The following is a 9,129-nucleotide window of genomic DNA, read 5'->3' as shown; positions in this document are numbered from 1 at the left end:
CCCACCCTTTACCCCCCACTAGGCAGGCTATAGCATTCATGGAGCACATGCCACTGACTAGGGTTGAAAAAAAAAAAATAACTAAACAAACAAATTCAAAGTAAACATTGAGATACGAACGAAACATGTTCTACTGCCACCCAATCCGAGCGTGATCCTTTCACAGAACCTACACGGGCAGTAGGAAAACTAGCATGAGGTCATGGAGTGAGCACGGAATAGCAAATACCACTACTGAATATCCCATATCAAGGTTTTCCTCCCCCCTTCAATGAAAAAAATTTAATTAAATAAAAAAAATAAAAAAGAAATAGGGAGACTGGGTGGCATGGCCTGCTGGGGGCACAGGAATACTGGCATAGATGGCGTTTTGTTTTCCTAAAACCTTAGACAGCTCTCTCTTCACACCTGCCCTGTGTCAAAATATTGCCTACATCATACATGGGAAAAAAAAAAAAAAAAAAAAGGAATCTCTTGGTAAAGAAATACCCTGCTATGTAGTTTTTAAATATATATATTTATATTCATTTTTATATATATATTTTCATAGTTGTTACAATTTAAATAAAAAAACGTTACGTTATCACTTCTACAACTGAAATTTTAAATTAAGAAGGAAGCTAATTTCAGGAAGGTGGAAGTGTCCGTTAGCCTATCACACCAAGTGCTTGATGCCGTGTTGGGATGGTCGCGCAGAGAAATGGACGAAAGGCTTTCAGGGAAAGATATGCGAGCAGCGGGAACAGATTAGGATAGCTTACAGACACAAAAAGCAATAAATGATGGTATACAGTAAATTAAAGCATGATAGAGGCTTAAGAGACAGACGCATAACTGGGGATTGTGGGAAAAAAAAGGCCACCAAGGAGTTTAGTGACTGTCAGAATTGCAAAATATAGATACACCTTAACTAAGCATTAAACAAAACTGAGGTCAGACATTTTCTTTTAGGTAAAGAACAAAAAAAGACGAAGACACTCTGTTTCCCAGTGGTCCCAGGTCAGTTGGATCAGCTTAAACCACGAAACGTGGGGTTGCCCTTTCGAACTTTTGGGCCTGTGGCCTCTCGCTGTCATCGGCCACAGACGCGACAAAGAACAAAAAAAAAAAAAAAAAAAAGCAAGATCTGTAAGAAAAAAGTGTGGTGCCGCAGTTCGTTAAGTATGGTTGTCCTTGGTTTACTGTCTTCATATGTCCCTTCATGCCTTTAATAGTGTCAAAAAAAATGGCGAATGCATCGACTTCGTATGAGCACCACATTAAACCAAAACACAAAAAAAAAAAAAAAAAAAAAAAAAATGCTACATTGTTTGCAAGTTGCATGTCTGGCAGCAACATTCCCAACCAGGGAGCGATTGGCCAGATGATGTCTAGATGCCATTTGTCATGCTAGGCTCGAGGTTTTCCATGAAGTGGTGGAAAAGGAAAACGGGATGGAAACACCTTTGTTATGAGTGACAAATTCATCTATTTACCTCTAATCTACTCTTTTCTCTTCTTTTTTTATTTATTTTTTCTCTTCGGTGGCTCTGCTGAAGCCGTGGCGAGCCGACCGTGGCGGTGTCATCCGTTTTGTGCTTGGTGGTAGTTCAGCTGAAGAGCTCCAGCTCCTCCTCCATGGTCACCTCGGGCACCGTCTGCTCCTGCTCCCGCTCCCCCGTGCTGTGCACCTGACCCCCCCAGCACTCCGGCGGAGGCGAACCAGGGGTGCTCCAGGATCTCCCGGGAGTGAGGCGCTCCGCCGGCTCCCGGCGCAGAATGGAGCGGATCAAGCACTTGGCCTTCGGCGTCAGCGTCTCGGGGATGTTGAAGTGGCCCCGGCGGAATCTTGGTGAAACAGGGAGCCCGGCTTCGACGTCGTTTGGCAAAGGGTAGCGCACCCACCAGGATGGTGGTAGAGCATGACGCCGAGGCTCCACACGTCAGCCGGCGCGTTGCCCGAATAAGCTGCCGCTGGCGTTTGAGGATCTCCGGACTGACGTAGGCCGGGCAAGTGCCGTGCTTGTCTGACAGGGAGTCGTCGAGGCCGGCAAGGATGTAAGAGTCCTCCAGGCTCTCTAGTTTAACCAGGCTCCTGCAACCAAAAGAAGAAACAAACAAAAACAGGGGAAAAAACACAGTGAGTCCAGCACTGAACTAAAGGATTGACGGCTTTGCAGCAGAAACGTTCAGAGAATCATCAATTCAAGGTTATTTCACAGCAACAACTGGAACAAAGCTGTTTTTGTTGTTTTAGCAAAGCTGTTGAGGCGTACAAGTCTTGAGCTCCATGACATCTAAAATAAGAAAATGGTATTAGAGGTTTATTAAAATGCCTCTATGTAAATAAAAGCCACATGTTTTTTTTTTTCAGCTCCCCTGCGCCTGATGTATAATTCAAGCCGAGCACGGCTATGATATCCCTCCATGTCCTGACAACAAGAACTGGAGATGCTGCAGTCTGCATGCACAGCTCATAAACCAAAAACACCACACCACAGCTCATCTACTGGGGAAAACAAAACAAGCACTACCTTAGATAGGAAAAAAAACACCACCAAAAACTGCAACATATGACAAATCCATTTAAAAACAGCCCTTGACCCATTGCATAATATTGACTCCATCGTTGTGCAACAAAGCACCGTAGTTCTGCAGCAGACACCGGTTCCTCCTCGGTGATATTGAGAACCACGTGTAATGGCATTGCTCTTCAGACGAGGAAAACTTCTCACTGTGCTTTCCAGGGCTTAAATGCACAATAAAGAGCAACTAAACCCAAAGCAGTCACTGGGACACTGAGCTGAATCAATCAGGGTGCATTTGGGGCGGCCCGTTTCACTTGTTACAAGAACTGTTGCAGTCTAGCACTCCCGGTCAGTTCTTGTGTGGAAACCAAAGACGTCTCATAGTGGCAGCCTCTACCAGAACATACAGACCCACTGACACCAACTTCCAACCTGTGCTACTATAATGAGCAGAACGATAGAATCAACCACTCTACAGTGCTAAGCTACCAGTAAATTTAGGGCTTTCTTAATCTACCTCATATCAAAAAGTCTAAATATATTCATGTTGTATATTGTGATATTAAAAATAGATTTTTTTTATAAGGAGATAAGATGAGACTATATTGTTTATATGGAGATGGTCTGTGTTGCGTCACAGTTTTATGTATTCCAGCAGGTTATTTTTCCGCAGTTTCTCCTTTTTACCTACAGGTGTTTGATAAAATATGTTAACTGTGAGACCTTTGGGATGAGGCTTTGATTCAAAGATGCCTTTTTATGATTACAATAAAGATAAATATGGCTTATTGGCTGTGGCGTCTCTGCATTTGGGGCCAGGCCCCACCAGATGTCGCTGTGGTGCTCTATGTTCACAATAATCAGCAGGATGGGATTGTTCTTCATAGAGTAATATTATAAAAAAGACAGACTCCCTTAGGAATAAAATTCTGTTAAAAACATTTGTGTCTACATATCCACGTCTGCCAGAAAACTGACAAGCTAATAGGGCTAAATCCTCTTGAGGCGCCTTGATATTAAGGCCCACCCACCAGCGTTTGTTTAAATAATGGACATGTGAATTTGCAGTCATGCCCAACACGCTCTCAGTAGACAGCTGCGGGGCACAAATCCTGTGGCCCCCCAAGCTCGGATCGTCCAATCAAAATGCTGGAAATGCATGCGTTACGTTTACTTTCTGCCGGAAAGTGTGCGACCCTCTAGTGTTGGTTGTCCTTGCTGGCTCATAGAAGGCTTGATATCAATCTTTCCTATTCAATAAATTAACATTTTTAGTGAGCCTTTATTTGTAATTTTATGTATAATAATTAAATTACATTTAGCTTCTATAAAACAGCATTTCCAGTGTGGTGGTTTATGCCAACTTATCTGTTTCATTTAAAATTGATCAAAGTTAGGTTGGATTAAATCACAGAAAAACGGGTTAATAGGTGTTTAGTTTTTGTGCCCCACTTAACTTATCATGCCAGAGACGCCACTGCTTACTGGCATTCAGCCTAAAAACATGTTATGTTCGGCCTATATGGCCCAGCCCTAGTTGTAGTTAACACAACAGTAAAATTAAAATAAACTGTTTGAGAAGCAGTAGGACAAAACATTTCCTCTTTTTTTTCTAAGCTGTGAAACCATATTGGTATTATTACTCAAAGTAAATACAGTGAGAATATACCAGACCGTCCACAATAAGCTCTTCCAAAAAAAACCCTCCTGTTTTATGAAAAGCCTACATAGTATAGAAGGACTCACCAACATGAATTAAGCCAGCTCAAGTGTCATCTAGCGCTTCTAGCCACTCATTCACTTCTGTACTGCAGCCTTCAGCAACAGAGAGTTTCACATTTCAGAACAAAGCCCCCCGTTTGTCTCGTCTTATTTCGGCAGACTCGTCTCCACTGATGTAGAGAGACGGAGTGGTCGGCTATTTGGCATATGGTCATCCCCACGCCGCCCTGAGAGATCCCTCGCTAAAACCGCAACATCAATCATTTAAAAACAGGCTGCGCGCGTCAGTCCTGGACCGTTGGAGGTCACTGGACCCGTACCAGGAGCGGCTCCACTTCTTTTTTCCACTGTGCGTGCCAAAGACCGACGCGCCACACAAGGCTGCGCCCCGCGGCTGAGAGGCAGAGCCTAATAAGTAGGCTTGATGCCGTCGCAGTGTGAAGCAGCCGCTCTGAGTAGTCTTTTGTAGCCGTTTTCACTTCCATTCATAAAAATAAAAAACTCTGTAGCAACAGATGCCGTTTCTGTAGTTGGTCCATGCAGCCAGCAGGTGTCAGATTCTAACTCTGCAAGTGTGACTGTCAGGTTCAGCTTATGCTTACAGTAGCTGTGAGTCTCAGTTTGATCATCTGCCGTTCGGTCCCAGCGGCTTATCGGACCGTGTTGTTCAACCCAGCGCCAGCCTCCTGCTCGGCTAATGATTACCTGCTCACTCGCACGCATCTCATCTATTTATACACAGGACGTGAGATATTTCCACCGATAAAAACCACGCGCACAGAAACAACAGGCCCAGGCCGCCTTTACTCTTGGTCTGACTCAGCTCACGCCGTCAACAGGCGGCGGGGCGTTCTCACGAGCGCTCGATCGCCGCAGACGAAGGTGCTTACCTGTCCTCGTTCTTGAAGACGAACTTCCTCAGCTTGAGGTCGCGGAGGACCAACCCGTTGTCGTGGCAGTGCGCCACGGCCGAAGCGATCTGGTGGAAGAGGCGGGCGGCCTCGTCCTCCCGCAGCTTCTTGCAGGTGCGGACGAAGGAGTGCATGTCGCCGTGGCTCCTGTCGAAGAACACGTAGGCCCGCGTCTCCCCGAGCAAGATCTCCAGGATCTGGTTGACGTGCTCATGCCGGCCCAGGGCGAAGTAGGCCGCCAGCGACTCCTGGTACCGGCCGATGTCGAACACCTGGAGAGAGGCACACACGGAGAAGGTTGTTGTCTTTGGCCGGCGCATACAGTGACGCACAAGCAGACTTCCCTTCCCCACCTCGCTTTGCTGAAGTGCTAAAAGGTACAGCTAAACTGAGAGCATCATGATGGTGCACGGCATTGTGCTGCTGCCTGGGGTTGCAGTGTCGTGTTTGTTTCCATAGCAACCCCCCACTCCCCTCCCCGTCCAAATTGACTTTCAGTACAACCGGTTCAGGTGAGAAGGCTCCTCCGCTTGCACTCAATACAAAGAGCGCCCTGCAGGTCTGACGATGGTACCCAGCCTTCAAGCTCCACACAGATGATCAATCCTGGAAAGGAGGGGGGGGGGGGGGATTGATTGCTGCTGTATTGAGGTCAGCGCCAAGCAGATGAGGACAAACAGCGGTGTTACCTCATAACCGGTGCCAAAGGTCGCTCGTTTCTCATGGCAGAGAAAACATTATCACGAGTCAAAGGGGCAGGTTACTGGATATGTCAAAGCTTTATGGGTCCAAGGGTGAATGTCACCATTGTTTCTATTAATCATCCCGGACGAGGCCGCCGTCTGAGGTTGCTGCACATGGGAAGAGAGCCGCGGCTTCGATGACGAGCCGGATGCTAAAGTCAACATGTGGCGTAAAGGAGGCAGGAAAACGTGCTGCGTGGTGCCGGTGGAACGGCAGCAGGCAGGACATGCAAAGTTAACTACACCTGCATATAGAGACCGACAGATCAGGCCTATATGCTGATTTTTGGTTTTCTCTTTAGGACCCCTACAGGTTCTTCAACGGGGATTTTCCTCAAACTTAAAAAAGCGAATATCCGTTTATGTCTTTATTGACCAAAAAAAATGGCAGGAAATCTCCATGAAGTAAATTAATACGGATGAAAAAAAAAAAAAAAACACAACCGAACTCTGCTTTTTCAGCATATGACCCACTGATCAACGTTCAGAGCCAATCACAGCCAGGTTCGGCGCATCCCTGCCATCAAATACATACATCCCACCAAACTCATCGACCGATCAGTCAATTCTCCAGAGAATGTGCAGCCTTGCAACAATGTTCACGGTGCGAGCATCTACTGGACAGCGTGCCGATTACAGCAGTGTGATGTGAAAGGGAGAAGCCAGGGGCAGAGCCAGAGCGTGTGTGTGTGTGTGTGTGTGTGTGTGTGTGAGTGCATGGTTACTCACTCCTTTGTCAACCTTACATCATGCAATCCAAACCACACAGCTCACCCCATTCACTTTTTCCATCAGGCTGGAGCTGCCAGCTCTCTATTTACAATGCAAGCAATAATTAAATTAAAAAAAAAAAAAAAAAAAGTTGAGGTGGCAGGATTTGGTGCAATATGCATCCAGCAAACTAAACTAAAACCAAAAACCCAAATCTGCAGTTCTGTACTGGTACTATATGTTTTATTGCCAATGAGCAATAAAATCCTTTAAAGGGGAGAACAAAAAATAAAATACTCTGAATGATCGATGCAAGTCTAAAAAAATAAATATACAGGTTGCTTATGTTGGGGGAGACGACGATCGGCGGCGCTCACCTTACATACGAGCTCGTCGCCGCTGTGCAGGTGGGCGGCTTTGAAAACGTGGTCCCCCTCCAGCGGCTCCAACAAAAGGTAGTCCCCGATGCGGGAGATGCAGTGCGAGGAGTCCGGGGTCTCCGGCGGGCTGGGGGAACCGAGGTTGGGGCTGAAGCTCTGGCTCGACTCTGTAGTCCTTAAGCAAGACAGCTCCTCAAAATCGTGCGATTTGTGTCGCGATCTCCCATAACGTGAAATGTTGATTGGATTTGACCTCTGTATGTTCATGAGGATGAAGTGCGAAATCCCCACAAAAAAATATATATATGTATATCAGAAGTTCTTTCTCTCCTTTGTCCCCTCTTCCTTGGTTAGGGCACCGCTAGCTCGTCCAGTAATTAAAAAAATATTTACCTCACGTAATTATTTATGGTATCAATAAATAATATATATATATATATATATTTAAAAAAAAACTAAATTTACAGTACCGTGCTTTGGTTTTGTGTCAACAGGCAAAGAAGCTGCACTCAAAAAGGGGGTTTAATGTGTCCCCCCCGCTCAGTTGCTCTCCTTTGTTGTACATTCATGGAATGAAAAGTCCGTGTTAAATGCCCGACGACACGGCCACCGCTCTCCGAAAGCCTGGGCCGACGGGGTGCAGCTTCATTAACGTGGATGCAAAGACAAAAAGCTGCAACAAAGGCTACCAAAAGTTAGCTTTTTTGGGAAAAAAAAAAAAAAATGAATGAAGGGTGCCAAGTCAACGGTCCGCTAGCTTATCTCGCCGGTGCAGCGCTATAGACACGTTTCGTAAAACGGAAACAATATGTTGGACACGGCTCGCGGTCGCACATCAAAAAAAGAAAAGAAAAAGAAAAAGGATGCACGAGCCAAACAAATGAAGCAAGTTTCTGAGCTAATAATAGCAGCTGATATTCGTCGGGGTGGGCTAGCAGGTGCAGAGCTAACTAGCTAGCTCGGTTTTGGCTAACGAGTACCAGGGTCAGTGCACGGCCTTGTTCCCCGGGAATCACATCCATGCACGGTGATTGTCATGCGGAGAGAGCCCCATCCGGAGTGACTGCTGAAGCTCTTTGTGCGCGCGCTCTCTGGCCTCCGATTCAAGTTGTCCAGTGGAAGAAATGTTGCCGTCTGCCGCCTTGTGTGTGCTGCTGCAAGCTTGTGGAAGGAAGGAAAGGAAGGGACGGCCGACTTTCCCAGGCCAATCCCTTGATTCAGCAGGACATCCTCTCTCCCGTGGTACCGCTGTGCTTCTTACGTGGCCGGGACTCTAGTTCATTCAGTGCAGAGGGGGAACTGCACACACTGCGCCTGTACACAGAGAGAGAGAGAGAGAGAGTTGCGTTCATGCCTTGCGTTACGCGAAGGAGGGGGGAGGGAGGGTTTGAATGCACACGGGCACGCGCGCGCGCACGCGCCACTTATACTCGGGGGCAGCTAACCCGCCTCCTGACGTCACCGCTCACACAGAAACTCTATTGGCTGAAAGCCGGCATGGAGGTCACGTGAAAGCAGCGTACCGCGGCTACACCCCCAGGAATTTAAAGCCAGCGTTGGTGGAACGGAGTATAGCTACTGTACATGCTGCGTTACAAATGAGTTTCCCCCTCAAATGTCACTCAAACAACATAGAGGAAGGGGGGAATCCGTCCCTCCATCGTAGCAGCATGCACCATGGCAACATTTGCCACGCCATAATACTTAATATCCAAGGAAAATCAAGAATTTTATAAAGTGATTTGTGGTATTTACTCAAATGCATCATTGTTTCTGTTTCAGCTCATTTAAATGTAAAATGTTTTAAAATAATACTTGCCCCCATGTGAAATTGAGTGTTGCAGTAACTCTGTCCAGCTCCATATTATCCACGAAGCTCTGCGTGAATGTCGTTGAAAACCTCTGGGCAAGTCAACAAAGTTTCATGTTTCATGTCAGCAAACAATCCCCGGCGCAGCAAATTCACACTAAAACATGTGGGAATATCTGTTTTTACACTTTGAATGGGATGAAATGACCACCGGTTCCTGGTCTTTTTTTCAAAGATGGGAAGAATGAGGTAAAAAAAAGAAAGAAAAAGGCATGCTTGTTTAGCTACTTTGTCAGCTACTTCTGGAAAGAATGAGTGTAAAATATGATTCAATTCAATATCAAT

The 9,129-nt window shown here is 46.2% G+C and overlaps 1 pseudogene; it reads right to left on the bottom strand.

The window, feature by feature from the left end:
- Nucleotides 1-1,104: 1,104 nt before the first annotated feature.
- Nucleotides 1,105-8,262, bottom strand: LOC118566202 (annotated as a pseudogene).
- Between the last annotated feature and the right edge of the window lie 867 nt (nt 8,263-9,129).

Source organism: Fundulus heteroclitus, chromosome 15, assembly GCF_011125445.2.
Source record: "Fundulus heteroclitus isolate FHET01 chromosome 15, MU-UCD_Fhet_4.1, whole genome shotgun sequence".
Lineage (NCBI taxonomy): Eukaryota > Metazoa > Chordata > Actinopteri > Cyprinodontiformes > Fundulidae > Fundulus > Fundulus heteroclitus.
This window is presented reverse-complemented; position numbering and strand designations above follow the sequence as displayed.